Genomic DNA, 20,975 nt, shown 5'->3' with positions numbered 1-20,975 from the left:
GAGCTGTGGCTCAAGGGGTAGAGTGCTACCTTGAGCAAAAGAAGCTCAGTGGCAGTGCCCAGGCCCTGAATTCAAGCCTTAGGACCAGCACAAAACAATCAAACAAAAAACACAATTGTAAGCCAGTGCAATGAAAAAAATAATGGGATTACAAATGGAATCATCAAGGCAATTCAATGATAAGAAATGAGAAGATATTAGAAACAATTAGTTTCTGGCTCAAGTATGTGTTAACAAGAAAATCCTTGTTTGAAGCAGTTGCTGAAAATCTTATCAAATACACTTTCCCTGAAATGACATGTAGTATGGGAAAAAAATTCATCTTTCCTCAGAAGAGGGATGCAGAAGAAAACTTCAAGTTGCCTGAGGATTTTAACTAGTAAGGTTCTAATTTAGCTATGCTTGATTTTAGAAGCATAATGAGAGCTGAAAGAGTAATATTACCCAGCCTTAACATCTCTGAAAGATGTCTACACTAGTAGTAAAAACAGTGGCCTGGATCCTCGGAACACCTCAGAAAACCTGCACGCAGATGGAACTGAATCCTGACTGTCACTACATGGAAGCTTTTGTCCTGCAACCTTCAGAAATCTTCAGAGACTGCTACCTGATTTGAACCCAGATGGAACTACCTCATTCTAGCTGTTGTCCTTAAAAAAAAAATTCACCAACACACCACCACTGTAGACTGCAAACCAAAGCAAGCCTTGTTAAAATGAGAAGTGATCATCAAGGCTTATTCATTCAACAAATATTTATTGAGCCCTCACCCTGTTGGGCAGTTCTCTAAGCCTAAGGCTAATATAATATTAACAATGACATACAAGGTCTCTGCTCTCATGAAATTCCCACCCTACTGGGGAAGCAGGACAACTGAAGACTGTGATTAGTGCTGGGAAGGAAATACAAAAATTAACTGAAGTGGTGGTAAGAAGGAGTCAGCTACTTGAGACAGTGGTTAGGGAGAGCTTCTTTGAATGACATTTGAGCTGAAAGCTGAGGAGGAGGAGATAGGAAGGCAGCTAGGTGAGAAGTGATGGAGGAGTTTTCTGGGCAGAGGAAATAGCAAATGTAGACCCTAAAGCAGTAATACTATGCCTGAGGAGTGAGTGAGGAGGAAAGTATGAAATGACTAAACCATGAATGGCAGCAGCTAAGAAAAATTTACAAGTGATGGTAAAGGATTTTAATATTTTTATTCTAAGTGCATGCAAAACTTTTTCTAATGAAGTTGTTAAAAAATATTGTGTGACAGCAACAGACAAAGGCCTGATATCTGTCATCTACAGAGAACTCAAAAAACTAAGCCCCTCCAAGCCCAATAAACCTATTAGGAAATGGGCAAAAGAGCTAAAGAGAGACCTCACAAGAGAAGATATAAAAATGGCAAAGAAACACATGAGGAAATGCTCAACATCCCTGCTAGTAAAGGAAATGCAAATAAAAACAACCCTGAGATACCACCTCACCCCAGTTAGAATGGCCTATACTCTGAACTCAGGAAACAACAAATGCTGGAGGGGCTGTGGGGAAAGAGGAACCCTTCTCCATTGGTGGTGGGAGTGCAAATTAGTACAGCCACTTTGGAGAACAGTATGGAGGTTTCTCAAAAAGCTCAATATAGACCTACCCTATGACCCAGCCATACCACTCCTAGGCATCTATCCTAAACAGCAAAACCCAAGATATCAAAAGGACATTTGTACTTCCATGTTTATCGCAGCACAATTCACAATAGCCAAAATTTGGAAACAACCCAGATGCCCCTCCACAGATGAATGGATCCAAAAAATATGGTACTTATACACAATGGAATACTACATAGCGATCAGGAATGGGGAAATATTGTTATTCGCAGGGAAATGGTCAGAACTCGAACAAATAATGTTGAGTGAGACAAGCCTAGAACACAGAAAACAAAGGGGCATGATCTCCCTGATATATGACTGTTAACAAAGGGAGATGGAGAGACAGTAGAGACCAAGTCTGTGAACACTGTATATGTGCTTGATACATTGTATACTGCATATGGGTCTACCTGACCTAGACAAGGGATGGGAAAACAGGTTGTAAGATATCACAAGAAATGTACACACTGCCCTACTATGTAACTGCACCCTCTTAGCACAGCACCTTGTAAAAATAAATTTATGTTCAATTGATAATAAAAAAATTTTAAAAAAAAAGAAAAAAAAATAAAAAAAAATAAAAATTAAAAAAAAAAATATTGTGTGAGGGGCTGGGGATATGGCCTAGTGGCAAGAGTGCTTGCCTCATATACATGAAGCCCTGGGTTCAATTCCTCAGCATCACATATACGGAAAACAGCCAGAAGTGGCGCTGTGGCTCAAGTGGCAGAGTGCTAGCCTTGAGCGGGAAGAAGCCAGGGACAGTGCTCAGGCCCTGAGTCCAAGGCCCAGGACTGGCCAAAAAAAAAAAAAAAAAAAAGAAGCCAGGGACAGTGTTCAGGCCGAGTCCAAGCCCCAGGACTGGCAAAAAAAAAAAAAAAAAAAGACTGTGTGAAAAAAAAGAGTGCGAGACCAGATACCAATAGTACAAGACCAGATGATACATTTCATATGAATACCAAATTGTTTACCACATGTGCATTATAGCTGCAAAATGAAAAGGTTTCATACACATTATAATTTTATAAGGAAGCAATAATTCAAAAACAGGGTGTTAAGGTAAGAAAAGAAACAAAAATAAGGTACTAAGGACAGGGAGCCATTGATTCAAATACAAGAAATTAGAAAACAAATTTTCTGAGCCACGTATAATGGCACATGCCTGTAATCCAAGCACAGGGAATCGGGGCAAGATGATTGGAAGCTCAAGAGTAGCTTACTACATAAAATTTTAGGTCAAGTTGGGCTCTACAGAGACTTAATCAGTCAATCAATATAAGAAAAATTGCTTTTTGTATTAAAAAATGATATTTAATTTGGGTTCTTAAGGAAGAGGTCAAAGTGAGTGGAGCGGGAGGAGCCCTGGGCTATGGGAATTGCATGAGCAAAGGCACAGAGGCCGGAAAGGGCAGGGCGGGACCAGGAAACTGAATCACAGAATTGCTGCAAGGCCAGAGGGTATCTGGAGATAAGCCTGAAAAAATAAGCTGCAGTGGGAATGGCATTTTGAAAGGCACAAACACAAATTTAGACTTAATTTACTTGGGTACTGGTTCCCCTTAAGGATGTTTATGAATCTCTTGAAGTACTTACTAAAACTGCAGAGTCCCAAACTGTCCCCAGATACACTAATTTCAGGTTTAGATTGGACCTGAGAATTTACTGGTTTAGGCAATACCCAAGTGATTGTGATATAGGCAATTCAGGAAACTATACCTTGAAAATAAGTGCTCTGATGATTAGTTTTTATGACAACATTAGACTGAACAGGAAATTCTGAAGCCAATTCTAAGGTTTGCTCACAGGCACTGGCAAAACAAGAGAATCTGAGTCAGGTGCTGGTAACTCATGTCTGTAATTCTAGCTATTCAGGAGGCTGAGATCTGTGTACTATGGCTTGAAGCCAGCTTGGCCAGGAAAGTCTGAGAGATTCTTATCTCCAGTTAATCACCAAGAAGTTAGAAATAATGCTATAGCTCAAACAGTAGAGTGCTAGCCTAAAGCATAAAAAGCCAAGAGACAAGCACTAAGCCCCAGAGTTCAAGCCCCAGAACTAGAAAAAAAAAAAAAAAAAAAAAGGATCTGAGTAGGATCTGAGTTAGGAGACTAGAAAAAGAGCCATGGTGAACTCAAGGCTACACAGTAAGACCGTGTCTGAAAAAAATGAAAGAAAGGAGATGGGAAGAAGGGGATAGAAAAGGTAAAGAAAAAGAAAATAAAGCAAGTGAAAACACAAATAATCAGAAGGAAATAAAATGACACCACCAAAAGAAGATTCCTTTCAAGTAGAATCCTTTCCAGTTTGCAGTGTTGCTTCATCAAAAGCTCCAGCCCGTTAGGGCATTTACATCACTACAGTCTCAACTTCTCAACATTTTCCACTTTTTCACTGTTTCCTTTGGCTTAACTTTTTTCATTCCTTCATTTGGTCAAACGTATACACATCCCTGAAAAATGCTCCAAATAAAGAACAACAAATCTAAAACCTATATAACCAAAACATTAAACCCCAAATAAAAACTAGAATGAGATCAAAATGAAAGTCACAAGAAAACAAAATAGAAATGGAACTGAAGGCTCTGTGCTGGTGGCTCACTCCTGTAATCCTAGCTACTCAGGAGGCTGAGATCTGGGGAACGAGTTCAAAGCCAGCCCAGGCAGGAAACTCTGTGAGACTATTGTCTCTAATTAACCACCAGAAAACTGCAAGTGGAGCTGTGGCAGAAAAGCTCAGGGATAACACCCAGAACTCACCCAGACCCTAAGTTCAAGCCCCATGACCACCAACAACAAAGAAAAGAAATGGAAATGAATATTTAAAAAAAAAATTCACAGGCTGGCACTGGGCTCACACCTGTTAACCTATCTGCTCAAGATCTGAGATCTGAGGGTCAAGGTTCAAAACCAGAGTTGACATTGATCAAGTCATAATGCATTCATAAACTGCTTTGCTAGCAACTCTTGGGCACAACTTCTTAAAGATAATATATTTTTTTAAAGTTAGGCTCCAATGGCTTATACCTCAGGATGCTGAGATCTGAGGATCAGTGTTCAAAGCCAGCCTGGGTAGAAAAGTCCCTGAGACTCATAACTCCAATTAACCACTCAAAAATTGGAAGTAAAGCTGTGGCCCAAAATGGTAGAGTGCTAACCTTGAGCAAAAGAGCTCAGGGATGGCATCCAGGTCCTAAGTTCAAGTCCCATTACCAAACAACAACAACAACAAAGAAAAAGATGAGCATTCACAATCACTGTACATGGGAATGTTAGTTTTTCCAGTCTTTATGAAAAAGTAATTTGGTAGATATTTTCATGCCCTTTCACCCAGAAATTCCAAAGCTGAGAACCTAGCCTTCAAAATGGTGATTTGCATAAATATTTATGCATAGGTTTGTTCTCACTGTTTAGTAATGTTGTAACAATCAATACACCTAAGTGCACCGTTAAATTATGCAACATATATATATATATATATATATATATATATATATAACAAGGTATATAGAGTACTAAACATCCATCAAAACTGTTTTCAAAGTCAGGCATTTATTTGAGGTCCTACCTAACTGCTCAGAAGGCTGAAGCTAAAGGATCCTTTGAACCCAGGAGTTCAACAGTCTGGACAACAAAGCAAGCCTCTCTGTTAAAAAAAGAAAGAAAGAAAGAAAAGAAAAACAGAAATTGTTTCCAAAATAATTTTTTTTTTTTTTTTTTTGGCCAGTCTTGGGCCTTGGACTCAGGGCCTGAGCACTGTCCCTGGCTTCTTCCGGCTCAAGGCTAGCACTCTGCCACTTGAGCCACAGCGCCGCTTCTGGCCGTTTTCTGTATATGTGGTGCTGGGGAATCGAACCTAGGGCCTCGTGTATCTGAGGCAGGCACTCTTGCCACTAGGCCATAGCCCCAGCCCCTCCAAAATAATTTTGATGCTACAAAAAATAATGACATGATGTAGAGTGAAAAACAGATACTGGGCTGGGAATGTGGCTTAGTGGTAGGGTGCTTGCCTTGCATGCATGAAGCCCTGGGTTCAATTCTTCATTACCATATAAGCAGAAAAAGACAGAAGTAGCACTGTGGCTCAAGCCTTGAGCAAAAAGAAGGCCGAGACAGTGCTCGGGCCCTGAGTCCAAGCCCCAGGACTGGCAAAAAAAAAAAAAAAAAAAAAAAAAAAAAGGCAGATACTGCGGGGCATGGTAATATTCGCCAATAATTATAACCTATCATCCTATAACTCCAGAAATTTAAGGAAGGAGAATTACACATTTCATGTCAGCCTGTGCTATATAGCAAGAATCTGCTCCCCATAAAAGGCAGACATAAAATATTACCTATTATAATAGAATGAATCCAGTTACTTATGCTCTTGTGTATTTGTGTGTGTGTGTGTGTATGCACATGTATGAGTATCAAAAAAAAAAAAAAGCTGGGGCTGGGAATATGGCCTAGTGGCAAGAGTGCTTGCCTCCTACACATGAAGCTCTCGGTTCGATTCCCCAGCACCACATGGAAAAAAGGGGCGCTGTGGCTCAGGTGGCAAAGTGCTAGCCTTGAGCGGGAAGAAGCCAGGGACGGTGCTCAGGCCCTGAGTCCAAGGCCCAGGACTGGCCAAAAAAAAAAAAAAAAAAAAAGCTGAGGGCTAGGAATGTGGCTGAGTGGTAGAGTGCTTGCCTAGCATGCATGAAGCCCTAGGTTCTATTCCTCAGTACCACATAAACAGAAAAAGGTGGAAGTGGTGCTATGGCTCAAGTAATAGAGTACTAACCTTGAGCAAAATATGCCCAGGGATAGTGGCCAGGCCCTAAGTTCAAGCCCCAAGACTGGCAAAAAGAAGAAGAAAAGACCAAAAGCATAAGGTAGTTCTCTCTGGAACCAATTATAGAATATGGACTGTCTTCTTTATAATTTTGTTTTTTTCAGGTTTCCATTAACCATAAAGTATGTATTTGTTTGCATACCTGAAAATAAGAAATATATGTGTAAATGTTTGTGTGTGTGTGTGTGTGTGTGTATGTTTAAAAAGTAAATATACAGGGCTGGGGATATAGCCTAGTGGCAAGAGTGCCTGCCTCGGATACACGAGGCCCTAGGTTCGATTCCCCAGCACCACATATACAGAAAACGGCCAGAAGCGGAGCTGTGGCTCAAGTGGCAGAGTGCTAGCCTTGAGCGGGAAGAAGCCAGGGACAGTGCTCAGGCCCTGAGTCCAAGCCCCAGGACTGGCCAAAAAAAAAAAAAAAAAGTAAATATACAAACTTCCTTCATGGAAGCCATGGGTAAAGATAGAAAATGGATGTGCTTGCCTAGAGAGTACAGGGAGCAAAAGTCCTGAATTAGATTAGAAGATGGAGAAGCAGGTAGTTACATCAAGAAAATCAAATGAAAGGAAGAACAAGAAAAGTTGTTAACTTGGTCAGATGTTGTCAAGTGGTAACAAGGAGGATAGTGGCAGGTCATTATTGTGAAATCATGAGATACTACCCCTGGACAGACAGATTTCCTCTAGTACTAGAGGTAGAAGAAAGATCTTAGGACATGCTACCTGTTCAATAAAACTGACTATGAGGAAAGAAGTGCTGGAGCATTAGCTTGAATTTCAGCTTTTAAAAAATATATGGTGGGGGGGGACGGGGTGTGGGCTGGGAATATAGCCTAGTAGCAAGAGTGCTTGACTCGTATACATGAAGCCCTGGGTTCGATTCCCCAGCACCACATATACAGAAAACGGCCAGAAGTGGCGCTGTGGCTCAAGAGGTAGAGTGCTAGCCTTGAGCAAAAAAGAAGCCAGGAAAAGTGCTCAGGCCCTGAGTCCATACCCCAGGACTGGCAACAAAAACAAAACAAATAAAAATAAATAAATAGATAGATAGATAAAAAAGAAGCTGAGAGGCAGTGCCCAGGCCCTGAGTTCAAGCCCCTGTATTAGCACAAATAACTAACTAAATAAATTATAGCAACATTCTAAAAAAGTAGTATTTTCTTATGGGAATTATTGAAAAGTTACTATATTTTTCCATCTGTAGAATGAGTAAAATTTCGATCTAAATGAAAGTCATCTATCTTATAGTGCATAGAATTAAGAAAGTCTGGGGGCTGGGAATGTGGCTTAGTGGTAGAGTGCTTGCCTAGCATTCATGAAGTCCTGGGTTCTATTCCTCAGCACCACATAAACAGAAAAAGCCAGAAGTGGCACTGTAGCTCAAGTGGTGGAGTGCTATCCTTGTGCAAAAAAGGAAGCCAGGGACAGTGCTCAGGTCCTGAGTTCAAGCCCCAGGACTGGCAAAAAAAAAAAAAAAAGAAAAGAAAGCCTGGAAACTATTTTAACTATCAATTTAGGTAATGACAAATTCCTCCAATTTGTGGTTAGTTGCTATGGTGAATATGTCTAAATCCTACATTCTCAACATTCTTTTGTGTTTGTCTATGCATTTGATGAAATGTTCTCATATAAAGCTATAAGTTAATTACAGTTGCTTGGTTTAAAAAAAAAAAAGGTAAGAATCAGAAACCCTACTACGAAGGATATTTAATAAGGTACTTGAAAAAAAATTTTTTTTTGCCAGTCCTGGGGCTTGAACACTGTTCCTGGCTTCTTTTTCTCAAGGTTAGCACTCTACTACTTAAATCACAGTGCCACTTCTGGCTTTTTCTGCGTATATTGTACTGAGGAATCGAACCCAAGACTTCATGCATGCAAGGCAAGCACTCTACCACAAAGCCATATTCCCAGACCCCTGAAAATATTTTAAGAAAACAACATAATTGTTGTGGCTATCCCAAATCCAAACAAATGTACTTAATGCCTTTCTAAAATTTTTTTGTAGAGCACAAGCAGAAAGGAAATAACCAATGTCAACAGAATTGTGTTCAAGTGCCATAGTTTAAATTACCAAGTAAAACCATATATATATATACATATATATATAGAGAGAGAGAGAGAGAAAAAACATTCACGCCTTTTCAGATTATCAGATCATCAATATTCTGCAAAGAATCTCCAAATGCCCTCCCTGATCCTTTCTTCTTTCCTACTTACCTTTTGGGGGTGGGGGAAAGCAAGAAAAAGACTTTTTGTTACCCATGCAAATCTCACATTCTACTACTGAGCTACAATATATAGCCAAATAAGACTTTTTGAGGGTATTTTAGCAGGGAAAATGATCTTAGTCACCAGCTATGCTGTTAACAGAACTGTTTTCACTTCTGAAGCTTTCTCTTCCTAGAATTATGAGCTTGAAATCTGGCCACACCTTTAACTAGAGTCTAGAACAAAGCTTGAATGTACCAAGTTAAACAAAGTTATACAATGAGGTAATTTTTACAAACTGGCATTACTTTGTTAATGTTGCCAATACACTGTTCTCTTCTCAATGTACTATGGTTTGGAGACTACCTGATAACAACACTGCCTGGCCTAATAATTAACTATTTAATTATTTACTGGCTTGCCAGAAAATGAGGATCTAACCCATTTTTCAAATGTCATAAAGTTGGCACGAGAAAGATTAGTGATACAAAACACAGACTGAAGAGAATCATTCATTATTACATGAGGTTTTTGTTATTGTTGTTGTTTATGTGTTTTTGCTTAATTTTTAAGAAACCAGAAGAGGGATTCCCCTCCAGAAATAACCCATATTTTCTGTGTTCCCACAGCATCCCAAGTTGTCCTCTAGTATAGAAGTGACCCCTGGGCTTAGGATGTAGCTCAAACTCCTACCTATCATGGAAAAGGCACTGGCTTGAGTTTGATTTCCAATACTACAAAAAAAAAGTGACCTCAATAATAGTATAAATTGGGCTGGGAATATGGCATAGTGGCAAGAGTGCTTGCCTCCTATACATGAAGCCCAGGGTTAGATTCCCCAGCACCACATACATAGAAAATGGCCACAAGTGACGCTGTGGCTCAAGTGGCAGAGTGCTAGCCTTGAGCAAAAACAAGCCAGGGACAGTGCTCAGGCCCTGAGTCCAAGGCCCAGGACTGGCAAAAAAATAAAATAATAATAATAATAGTATAAATTGTATTTTTTGGTGCTACTTAATACATTTGATTTTAAGCTCTTTTAGGCTAGGGACTTTTGGAATTTTGAATTCACAAGATTGATACAAGAGGAACTCAATAAATGCTTTGTCCAAAAAAATGAAATACATTTCTAAAGAAATTTACTTAGTGCATCATGTGCTGCTCTATCAAATGTAAAACAAAACAAAAAGATATGGGCGTGCATACTTTATTTTGAACTTCTCTGCCAATTTGATAACCTTTTGAAGTTATATCATACTTCATCATGATCATACTACATCCATACCAATTTAGGAAGTAATTGAAATATTTATCCTTTGTGAAAAGTACTAATGGCTGGATCAAACATATTGTTTAATCACTTAGACCAAGAGCAAAAGAGACTAATATAAAAGAACTCTTCCTCAAAGGGGTATTGTCTTAAAAAACGCCCTCTAAATGCCTTTGACTCACTTGAAAAGCCAAGCCAATAGAATCATCTGGGATTGGGAAGACTTTTGAAAGCTGAAATTAGGTGCCAAACAATAATAGATCAGATATCTCTCACCAGGATCAGCTAAACTCATTGTTGTAAAGCACCAATAAGGAGACTAGGACGAGTGCCAGATGGTTGGCTTCTAGCACCTACAACTTCAACCTTTAGTATGTGCACCAAGGGTGTATGGTTACCGAATATTGACACCTAAGTATGTGGGAGACCGAGTACCAACATAAGTACACGATAGCGATTTGCAACGACTGCTGTAAGTTTTAAGTGTCTTACACTGAGTTCGGCTACGGGGAGAGGAAAAAAAATCGAAGACAGAATGGCTAACGTAAAGAAGGAAAAAGGGAGCAGCTGAATATTGGAATATTTCCCTGAGAAGAATTTTTGAGTTTCATAGAACTGCCTGCCACCTTTCTCCACCACACTAATGAAGTCTACAATAGGAGTGTTCCGGATGGAAGACCCGGACGGAGGGCGGCGGGGGCGAGGGGGGAGTCCTAGGAGCCCGCTTTCACCTTGCTAGCAAAAACTCAGCCCTGCACAACCACCCCCACCTTCGAGCGCAAGGGGTCCGGGACTCCCCGAGCCCTGGCCTCCAGGCGGAGGGGCTCACGGCCCCTGGCTCGTGGTACTCCCCTCACCTCAGAGTAGAGGCAGAAAGTGTGTGGAGGGAAGCCACCGCGCATCCTCAGACTCTCTGCAGGACCTGGAGACAGAAGGCCCTTACCTGGCTAAAAAGCCGTCTTTCTTCGACGCTGTCCTGCCTCAAGTCCCCGGCCTCAGGTCCCCGGCGCTCGCTCGAACTGCCTCACGCACCTGTCGCCGCCGGGCTGCTGCACCTACACCTCTGCGGTCCCGCCCCACTCCCGCTCAGAGTCCCGCCCCGGGCACCGCCTACTGCCGCGGGAGCGCGCACGCTCGCCAGAAGGCGTGCGGGAGGCGGGCCGCGTGCGCGCCACCGGCCGAGGGCGCCGCACCCGCGACTGCTCGCGTCGCTCTCGCGCGGCGCTGGCGTTGTGAGGGGCGTGGCTTCCTTGCCAGAGGCGTCTCCTCCTTCCACGGGCTGTTCTCTCAGGAGTTGATGCGACGTGCCCTTTGGACTCGGGGCGTCGAGCCCTAACCCCTCTCTGATCCAAGGTTACCGCAGTTTGACTCACGAGCCACCCAGAGGTTTGGCCTCAACCGAGCAGTAGGCCAACTAGGTTCCCGGTGCTCTCTGGGTAAGTTCTGTACAGGGAGGGTGTCTGAAGAGAAGGCCTTGTGGTGTTGTGGAAAGAGCTATAAATTCACCCTCGCTTGGCCACCCGACTTGCATTAAAGAGAGCAGATGATGTTCAAGTTGTCTAGCAGCTATTTTTATTTCAACACTCAGAAGAGGTTTTGTGGGAAGGCTTAGAGGCCATCAGGAGCATATGCCCATCCAGCACCCAAATTCTTGTCCCAAGACTCTCTGTGGCTGCACAGTATGCTCATTGATCAAAGTATCCCTTCCCTCCAAGTATAGTGGGGTTTCAAACCAAAAGTTTTCTGAAGCTTTTCAGGATTAATGAAGTTCACTGGGGGTGGGATTCAAGTGGTAGAGTGGGAGGCCCTTAATTCAAGCCCCAGTAACAGCACACACACACACACACACACACACACACACGCACACACCCAAAAGAAAAAAAAAAGAATTCATGAAGCTTAATAAGTATTAGAAGGGCTTGTGCTGATAAATGCTTATATAAGCACTCACAAAGCAGCTAAAGAAAATGTTTAAGACCAATTTCCAGCAGCAGATAGTTCCCCTACTTTATTCAAGTATCTGGAATAGACTGATTTCTGGATAAATGTAGTTCGAAGAAAAACTAGACGAATTGAACTGTTTAATCATTAAAAGATTACTGAATGGGCAGTACTAAACTGGAAGAGATCAGCAACCTCTGCTAGTGGGCTGGACAGTAAGTCTTAAGGTAGAACAAGGAAGTAAAGAAGTTGGCTATAATTAGGCTTTGCCTTATTTGGTTATGTATGATCACATGGTCAGTCCCTAGTTATGTAACCATTTGATTAGTCAGTTGGCTGTCTTCAATCAAAATCAGTTTGGAGAGCTTTCTGGGAACAAAAATGACCTTAGGCTAATGGCCTATTTATTATTTTGCTTTAAACTGTCAAGCATGAAGAATCCAGCAAAAGCGGCAGCAACAGGGAATGGTAGGCAAGATATTACCTATACCCCCTTTGCCCCCTTACATGCTCTGCATGCTAGGCAAGCTTTCTACCATCGAACTGAGCACAACATGTTAAAGAACATAGACCAGGACTGGCAAAAATATACGAGGCAAGCACTCTTGCCACTAGGCCATATTCCCAGCCACCCCCCCCCCCAAATAAATAATAATAATCATAGTGTCAGAGGCCAGTGGTTAACAGCTGTAATACTACCTACTCTGGAGGCTAAGATCTGAGGATCAAAATTCAAAGCTACCTGAGGCAAGAAAGGCCATGAGATTCTTATCTCCAATTAACCAGCAAAAAGCCATAAATGTAGCTGTGGCTCAAGTGGTAGAGTGCAAAAAAAATTCTTTGTGTTATCCTGGGGCTTGAATTCAGAGACTGGGCACTGTTCCTGAGCCATGCTCAGAGCTAGCTTAGACTCTGCCACTTAAACTCCACTTCTAGGGCTGGGGATATGGCCTAGTGGCAAGAGTGCCTGCCTCATATACGTGAGGCCCTGGGTTCGATTCCCCAGCACCACATATACAGAAAGCGGCCAGAAGTGGCGCTGTGGCTCAAGTGGCAGAGTGCTAGCCTTGAGCAAAAAGAAGCCAGGGACAGTGCTCAGGCCCTGAGTCCAAGGCCCAGGACTGGCCAAAAAAAAAACTCCACTTCTAGCTTTGTGATGGTTAACTGGAAAAAAGACTCTCATGGACTTTCCTACCTGAACTGGCTTTGAACCTGGATTCTCAGACCCCAGCCTCCTGAATAACTAAGATTACAAGTGTGAGCTACCAAATCCCAGTCACAAATAATATTTTTTTTTAAGTTTTAGAGATAACAGGGCACCAGTGGCTCATGTCTATAATCCTAGCTACTAAGGAGGCTGAGATCTGAAGATCAGAGTTCAAAGCTGGCCCAGGCAGACTCCTATCTCCAATAAACTATTTAGAAAAAGCTAGAAGTGGTGCTGTGGCTCAAGTGGGAGAGTGCTAGCCTTGAATACAAAGAGGCTCAGGGACAGCACTCAGGCCCTGAGTTCAAGCCCCATGACTGGCAAAATGCAAGAAATGCATACCCTGGAGCACCATGGTCTGTGACCATGGTCTGGTCTTTTTTTTTTTTTTTTTTTTTTTTTTGTATATGTGGTGCTGGGGAATCAAACCCAGGGCCTCGTATACAAGGCAAGCACTCTTGCCACTAGGCCATATCCCCAGCCCCACTTCTGGCTTTTTCTGTGTATGTGGTACTGAGAAATCAAATCCATGGCTTGGTGCATGCTAGGCAAGCACTTTACCACTAAGCCACATTTCCAGTCCACTATTTGAATTTTTACACAAAATGTTTGTTGAAACCTAGTCTAGAAAAATCATCAAAGTGCTAAATCATGTCAATCTCCATGATGAAAATATGGCCATTACAGTGAACATGTGTGAATAGAGTTGAGAAGATATACATACATTATATACTATTTGTATTAGAGTTGCCATACTTGACTAATAACCTTGAGTACAATTATTAGTAAAATAAAAAAACAGGAAGGATGAATTTGGGATATCTGTTACTTTTGCTTTTCATATATTTTAATTATATGATTATATAATTTGTTTTAAAATTACGGCTGTACTTAACAACTTGACTCATAAAAATCCCTGATAATTTAATAATCAACCTTGCAAACATAAAAACTATGGTATAATCAGCTCTGCTTTGAAAAGGTAGCTTTATGAGACAAGTAATTGGCCTACAATGTGGTCCAAAACTCTGACTCAGGTTAAGTTTCTTAGTCTACTTAGGACCCTTTGTGACTTCATTTTAAAAATATTAATAGAGGGGGCTGGGGATATGGCCTAGTGGCAAGAGTGTTCGCCTTGTATACATGAAGCCCTGGGTTCGATTCCCCAGCACCACGTATACAGAAAATGGCCAGAAGTGGCGCTGTGGCTCAAGTGACAGAATGCTAGCCTTGAGCAAAAGGAAGCCAGGGACAGTGCTCAGCCCCTGAGTTCAAGGCCCAGGACTGGCAAAAAAAAAAATATATATATATGTATATATATATACACATATATATATATTAATAGAGGGGCTGGGAATATGGCCTAGGGGCAAGAGTACTTGCTTTGTATACATGAAGCCCTGGGTTCGATTCCCCAGCACCACATATATAGAAAACAGCCAGAAGTGGCGCTGTGGCTCAAGTGGCAGAGTGCTAGCCTTGAGCAAAAGGAAGCCAGAGACAGTGCTCAGGCCCTGAGTCCACGGCCCCAGACTGACCAAAATAAAAAACAAAAAAACAGAAGTATCACTGAGTGCTAGCCTTGGGCAAAAGAAGCTCAGGGACAGTGCCTAGGCTCTTCCCCTGAATTCATGCCCCAGGACTAGCGACAACAACAAAAAAGTCAAATAGTAAGCTGTGCTCTGGTGGCTCAGGCCTGTGGTCCTAATTACTCAGGAGATTGAGATCTGAGGATTGAGGTTTGAAGCCAGTCCATGAGCCAGTCAATGAGATTCTTATCTCCAGTATCACCAAAAAAGCTGGAAGTGGCACTGTGGCTCATGTGGTAGAGCAGTAGCCTTGAGCAAAAAAGAGGGCTGGGAATGTAGAGAGAGTGCTTGCCTACCATGCATGAAACCCTGACTTCAATTCCTTAGTACCACACAAACAGAAAAAGCTGGAAGTGGCTCTTTGGCTCAAGAGGTAGAGTGCTAAAAGAAGTGCAAAAAGAACCAGGGACAGTGCCTAGGCCCTGAGTTCAAGCTCTAGTATTGGCACATGTATGCACACAGGTGCACGTATATACGCAAATCAAAGAACATGATGTATATGTAGGTGTTTATTTATTTTGCAGGGCTTGCTACTTGCTGGGTAAATGTAAGAGTATTCTACTTAGAAAACCTGATGGTTTTAAAGACTAGTAAGATGTAATAATTGTTAAAAGATTTTTTTTTTTTTTTTTTTTTTTTGCCAGTCCTGGGCCTTGGACTCAGGGCCTGAGCACCATCCCTGGCTTCTTCCCGCTCAAGGCTAGCACTCTGTCACCTGAGCCACAGCGCCCCTTCTGGCCGTTTTCCATATATGTGGTGCTGGGGAATCGAACCGAGAGCTTCATGTGTAGGAGGCAAGCACTCTTGCCACTAGGCCATATTCCCAGCCCTGTTAAAAGATTTTCTATTTTTTATTATTTGATTTATACACTAATTTAAAATTGAGACTTGTGCTGATTCTTCCCCGCCCAGTCTTAGGGCTTGAAGTCAGGGCTTGGGACTGTCCCTGAGCTTCTTTTTGTTCAAGGCTAGCACTCTACCCAGCCTGAGTTGATTCTTTTAACTTTCTTTTTTTTTTTTTTTTGCCAGTCCTAGGCCTTGGGTTCAGGGCCTGAGCACTGTCCCTGGCTTCTTTTTGCTTAAGGCTAGCACTCTGCCACTTGAGCCATAGCGCCACGTCTGGCCATTTTCTATATATGTGGTGCTGGGGAATTGAACCCAGGGCTTCATGTATACGAGGCGAGCATTCTACCACTAGGCCATATTCCCAGCCCGTGATTCTTTTAACTTTCTACTTTTTGCCTCGGCCTCCTAAGCAATGTTATATGCCACGCCTTTTTCTGTAGTTCATGATACACACACAAACACACAAAAAGTATAAACTCCACCATTGTAGAATTGGAAAGCCATTAAAGTATAGAGTACCTACATGAGAATCTCCTAAGGTCTTGTTAAAAATTATTGTTCTTGGGGCTGAGAATGTGGCTTAGTGGTAGAGTGCTTGCCTAGCATGCATGAAGCCCTGGGTTTGATTCCTCAGTACCACATAAACAGAAAAAGCCAGAAGTGGTGCTGTGGCTCAAGTGGTAGAGCACTAGCCTTAAGCAAAAGAAGCTCAGGGACAGTGCCCAAGCCCTGAATTTAAACCCCAGGATTGGCAAAACGAAAGTTTTTATATTCTGTCACAGAGTCAAAATCACTGGAGTGAAATTCCCTCTCCCCCCCTTTTATTTTGAGATAGGGCCTTGCTGTGTAGACCAGGCCAGCTCAATGATCTTCCTGCCTCGGCTTCTTTAATATTGGGATTACAGGTGTACATCACGATGCTCATCATTAAAATCCATGCTTTAACAGCCCTTCTAAGTAATGGGTTTTGCATATTGAAATAAAGATACACTATATCAAACATATTCAAGGTAGTCGGGTGGCTCACACCTATAATCCTAGCTACTCAGGAGGCTGAGATCTGAGGATCCAAGTTCAAAGCCAGCCCAGGCAGCAAGCACCTAAAGCCCTGAGTTCAAGCCCCATGAGATCAGATGTGTATATGTAAGAGGAGAGAGAGGAATAATTTTGCTGCAGGGCAAATGGTTTGAAATATGGGCTAGGAATATAACTCAGTAATAGGATTCTTGCGTAGCAGCACAGGATTCTTGCCTTCATGCAGTCCCCAGCATTGCCAAAAGAAAAAGGAAAATTTTAAAAAGGAAGATAAAGGTGGCCAGGAAATCCATAAGGTAGTTGTTGGAATGATCCTTATGAGAGCAATTGGTGGGCTGAGCTAGAGTGGAGAAAAGCAGATGAACCAGAGAGAATTATTTCTAATATTAGAAAGCTGAACCACAGATATAGTAGTTTGACTGAATATGGAGATGACTTCTCAAATGTCTGGCTTCTGAGATTAGATGAAGGTTAGTGCTATTTTTTTTAGTTGCAGAGTGAAAGAAATCTAGCAAGTTCTTGGTAAGGCTGGAGTTTATTGATATAAGGTGGGATCTACATGGAGATTCACAGTAGGCAACTGGAGGTAGTTCTGGAATCTGAGAAATAACTGAGCTTGAGATACAACTGTAGTAGCCAGCCACTGGTAGCCGACACCTGTAATCCTAGCTACTCAGGAGGCTGAGATCTGAGGATCATGGTTCAAAGCCAGCCAGGGCAAGAAAGTCCATGAGATTATCATCACCAGTTAGCCACCAGAAAACTGGAAGTGGTGCTGTGGCACAAATGGTAGCGCTCTATCCTTGAGCTGAAGAGTGTCCAGGGCCAGAGTTCAAGCCTCATGACCAATGCACACAAAAAAAGATACATTTGTAGCACTGGCAGATACTGGTGGCTCATGCTTGTAAATCCTAGTTGAGATTTGAGTACTCAGGTTCAAAACCAGTCAGAGAGATTCTTATCTCCTATTAATAAGCAAAATGTTAGACTGGAGATGTAGCTCAAGTGCTAGAACTCCATTCTTGAGTGAAAAAGCTGAGTTTAAACCCTCTGTTCAAACCCCACGACAGGCAAAATGATACAGTTACAGCAGAGTCCAATGTGGTATGAAGTTAGTGAAGTTTCTTCCCTCCTCCTCCTCCTCCTCCTCCTCCTCCTCCTCCTCCTTCTCCCCCCCTCCTCCTCCTTCTCCCCCCCTCCTCTCCCCCTCCTCCTGGCCTGGGCTCTGTCTCTGAGCCTCTTTGTGCTCTGCCACTTGAGCCACAGCATCACTTCCCATTTTTTTTTTTTTTTTTTTTTTTTTTTTGGCCAGTCCTGGGCCTTGGACTCAGGGCCTGAGCACTGTCCCTGGCTTCTTTCCCGCTCAAGGCTAGCACTCTGCCACTTGAGCCACAGCGCCGCTTCTGGCCGTTTTCTGTATATGTGGTGCTGGGGAATCGAACCTAGGGCCTCGTGTATCCGAGGCAGGCACTCTTGCCACTAGGCCATATCCCCAGCCCCATCACTTCCCATTTTTGAGTGGTTAACTGAAGATAAGAATCGCACAAGGGGGCTGGGAATATGGCCTAGTGGCTAGAGTGCTCGCCTCATATACAAGAAGCCCTGGGTTAGATTCCCCAGCACCACATATACAGAAAATGGCCAGAAGTGGCACTGTGGCTCAAGTGGCAGAGTGCTAGCCTTGAGCAAAAGGAAGCCAGGGACAGTGCTCAGCCCCTGAGTCCAAGGCCCAGGACTGGCAAAAAAAAAAAAAAAGAATCGCACAAGGGACTTTTCTGCCTGGGCTGGCTTTGAACCTTGATCCTCAGATCTTAGCCCCATGAGGCATGAGCTACTGGCTGATGAAGCTTCTGCATGTTGCCTTTGAAACAAGAGTTTTTTTTTTTTTTTTTTGTGTGTGTGTGTGTGTGTGTGTGTGTGTGTGTGTGTGTTTTGGTCCTGGAGCTTGAACTGGGGACCTTGAACTCTTATTTAGCTTTTTCACTCAAGGTTGGTGCTTTACCACCTGAGCCACAGCTCTGACTTTTTGGTGTTTAAGTGTAAATAAAAGTCTCATAGACTTTCCTGCTAGGGCTGGATTTGAAACTGGATCCTCAGATCTCAGCCTCCTGAGTAACTAGGATTACAGACATGAGCCACTAATGCCCATCTACAAGAGCTCGTGTGTATGTGTGTGTGTGTGTGTGCATGTGTGTGTGTGTGCGTGTTCGTGCATGGGCACTCATGCTACTTCTGGAGACTTGAATTTAGGGCCTTATGGTCTAATTTGGCTTGCCTGCTCACAGCTGGGTGCTCAGAATATTCGAACTTTGATTCTCACATCTGAAATTCCTGAGTAGCTAGGATTATAGACATGAGCCACCGGCTCCCAGTTTGAATGTTTTATGTACATTAAGACTCATCCTTGCGCTGGGAATATGGCCTAGTGATAGAGTGCTCGCCTCGTATACATGAAGCCCTGGGTTTGATTCCTCAGCACCACATATATAGAAAAAAGCCGGAAGAGGCGCTGTGGCTCAAATGGTGAAGTTCTAGCCTTGAGCAAAAAGAAGCCAGGGACAGTGCTCAGGCCAGGCCCTGAATTCATGCCCCGGGACTGGCAACAAAAACAAAACAAAACAAAAAACAACAAAAAAGATTCATCCTTTTTTGTGTAAATAGTGATGTCTTTCTGAGACATTTGGCTATGTATACAAGCAGTGAAATCACCATTGTAGTGCAGATATAGATCTATCTTTCTCACCTTTGTTCCCCTTTTCCATTAATCTCTACTCACCCCAGCTCCTTACCCTTATCCCAGAAAAGCAATGATCTGCTTTCTGTCCTTGCCATTTACTAGAACTTTATATAAGTAAATATAATCTTTGGTGCCTGATTGGCTTTTTTTCACTTACAGAATGCTTTTGAGTTTATCTATATGTGTCTATCAGTAGTCTTTTTATGCTAAAATGAATGTAGCACAATTTATCAATTAAGCAGTTGATGAACATTTAGGTTGTTTTTAGTTTGGGGCTAGTTATGAATAAAGGTACCGTGAAAATTTATGTGACAGGCTTTATGAGGACATGTGTTTTTATTTCTCTTGGCTAAATGCTAGTGTGCATTTAACTTTTTTTTTTTTTTTTTTTTGCTAATTCTGGGCCTTGGACTCAGGGCCTGAGCACTGTCCCTGACTTCTTTTTGCTCAAGGCTAGCACTCTACCACTTGAGCCACAGCGCCACTTCTGGCCCTTTTCTTATATATGTGGTGCTTCCCAACCCTGCATTTAACTTTTTTTAAAAAACTGCCAGATTGGGGCTGGGGATTTGGCCTAGTGGCAAAGAGTGCTTGCCTTGTATACATGAAGCCCTGGGTTCAATTCCCCAGCACCATATATACAAAAAATGGCCAGAAGTGGCGCTGTGGCTCAAGTGGCAGAGTGCTAGCCTTGAGCGGGAAGAAGCCAGGGAAGGTGCTCAGGCCCTGAGTCCAAGGCCCAGGACTGGCAAAAAAAAAACAAAAAAAAAACCAAACCCTGCTTGATTTTTCCAACATTTCTATACTATTTTGTGTTCCTATTAAGAATGTATAAGAAGGGGCTGGGGATATGGCCTAGTGGCAAGAGGGCCTGCCTCATATACATGAGGCCCTGGGTTCGATTCCCCAGCACCACATATACAGAAAATGGCCAGAAGTGGTGCTGTGGCTCAAGTGGCAGAGTGCTAGCCTTGAGCAAAATAAGCCAGGGACAGTGCTCAGGCCCTGAGTCCAAGGCCCAGGACTGGCCAAAAAAAAAAAATGGGCTGGGATGTAGCTCAGTGGCAAAATGCTTGCCTAGCAAGTGCAATGTCCTGGGTTTGATCCCCAGTACCAAAAAAAAGAAAAAAGACAAGAATGTATAAGAGTGATAAATGTTCTCCATTCTCCACGGTATTTAGTATTATAGGCCTTTTTAATTTTAGCCAAACGTGTAGATACTGTTTTGTCTCATTGTGTCTCTTTTTGTCAGTTGTGGGGTTTGAACTCAGGTCCTGGGTGCTGTCCCTGAGCTCTTTTGCTCAAGACTAGTGCACTACCACTTTGAGCCACAGCTCCACTTCTGGTTTTCTGGTGGTTAGTTGGAGATGAGTCTCACGGACTTTCCTGCCCAGATTGGCTTTGAATCATGATCCTCAGATCTCAGCTTCTGAGTAGCTAGGATTACAGGCACGAGCCACCAGCACCCATCTGTCTTCTTTTTACTTCCTAAATAATAATTAATGATGTACAGCTTTCCATATACTTACTTTTTTTTTTTCACCATAAACATTCTCTTTTATTTTGTGCCAGTCCTGGGACTTGAATTCAGGGTGTGAGTGCTGTCACTGAGCTTCTTTTGTTCAAGGCCAGCACTATAATACATGTAAAAAGGGGGGAGAAAGGGCTGGGGATATGGCCTAGTGGCAAGAGTGCCTG

The 20,975-nt window shown here is 42.6% G+C and overlaps 2 protein-coding genes across 7 annotated transcripts in view; one reads left to right on the top strand and one right to left on the bottom strand.

Moving 5' to 3' along the window:
- Lima1 (LIM domain and actin binding 1) overlaps positions 1-10,995 on the bottom strand; it is a 119,619-nt gene extending 108,624 nt beyond the window's left edge. For all 4 annotated transcript variants that reach the window (XM_048364653.1, XM_048364666.1, XM_048364658.1 and 1 more), the window contains exon 1: positions 10,866-10,995. The gene's annotated coding sequence lies outside the window, so the exon portion shown is untranslated. The remainder of the gene's footprint in view (positions 1-10,865) is intronic.
- Positions 10,996-11,216: 221 nt separating this feature from the next.
- The window catches only part of Larp4 (La ribonucleoprotein 4), a 150,564-nt gene continuing 140,805 nt past the window's right edge, over positions 11,217-20,975 (top strand). For all 3 annotated transcript variants that reach the window (XM_048364421.1, XM_048364429.1, XM_048364413.1), the window contains exon 1: positions 11,217-11,358. The gene's annotated coding sequence lies outside the window, so the exon portion shown is untranslated. The remainder of the gene's footprint in view (positions 11,359-20,975) is intronic.

Source organism: Perognathus longimembris, chromosome 1 (genome assembly GCF_023159225.1).
Source record: "Perognathus longimembris pacificus isolate PPM17 chromosome 1, ASM2315922v1, whole genome shotgun sequence".
Classification (NCBI taxonomy): domain Eukaryota; kingdom Metazoa; phylum Chordata; class Mammalia; order Rodentia; family Heteromyidae; genus Perognathus; species Perognathus longimembris.
Note: the sequence above shows the minus strand (reverse complement) of the source record. Positions and strands in the feature narration are given on the sequence as shown.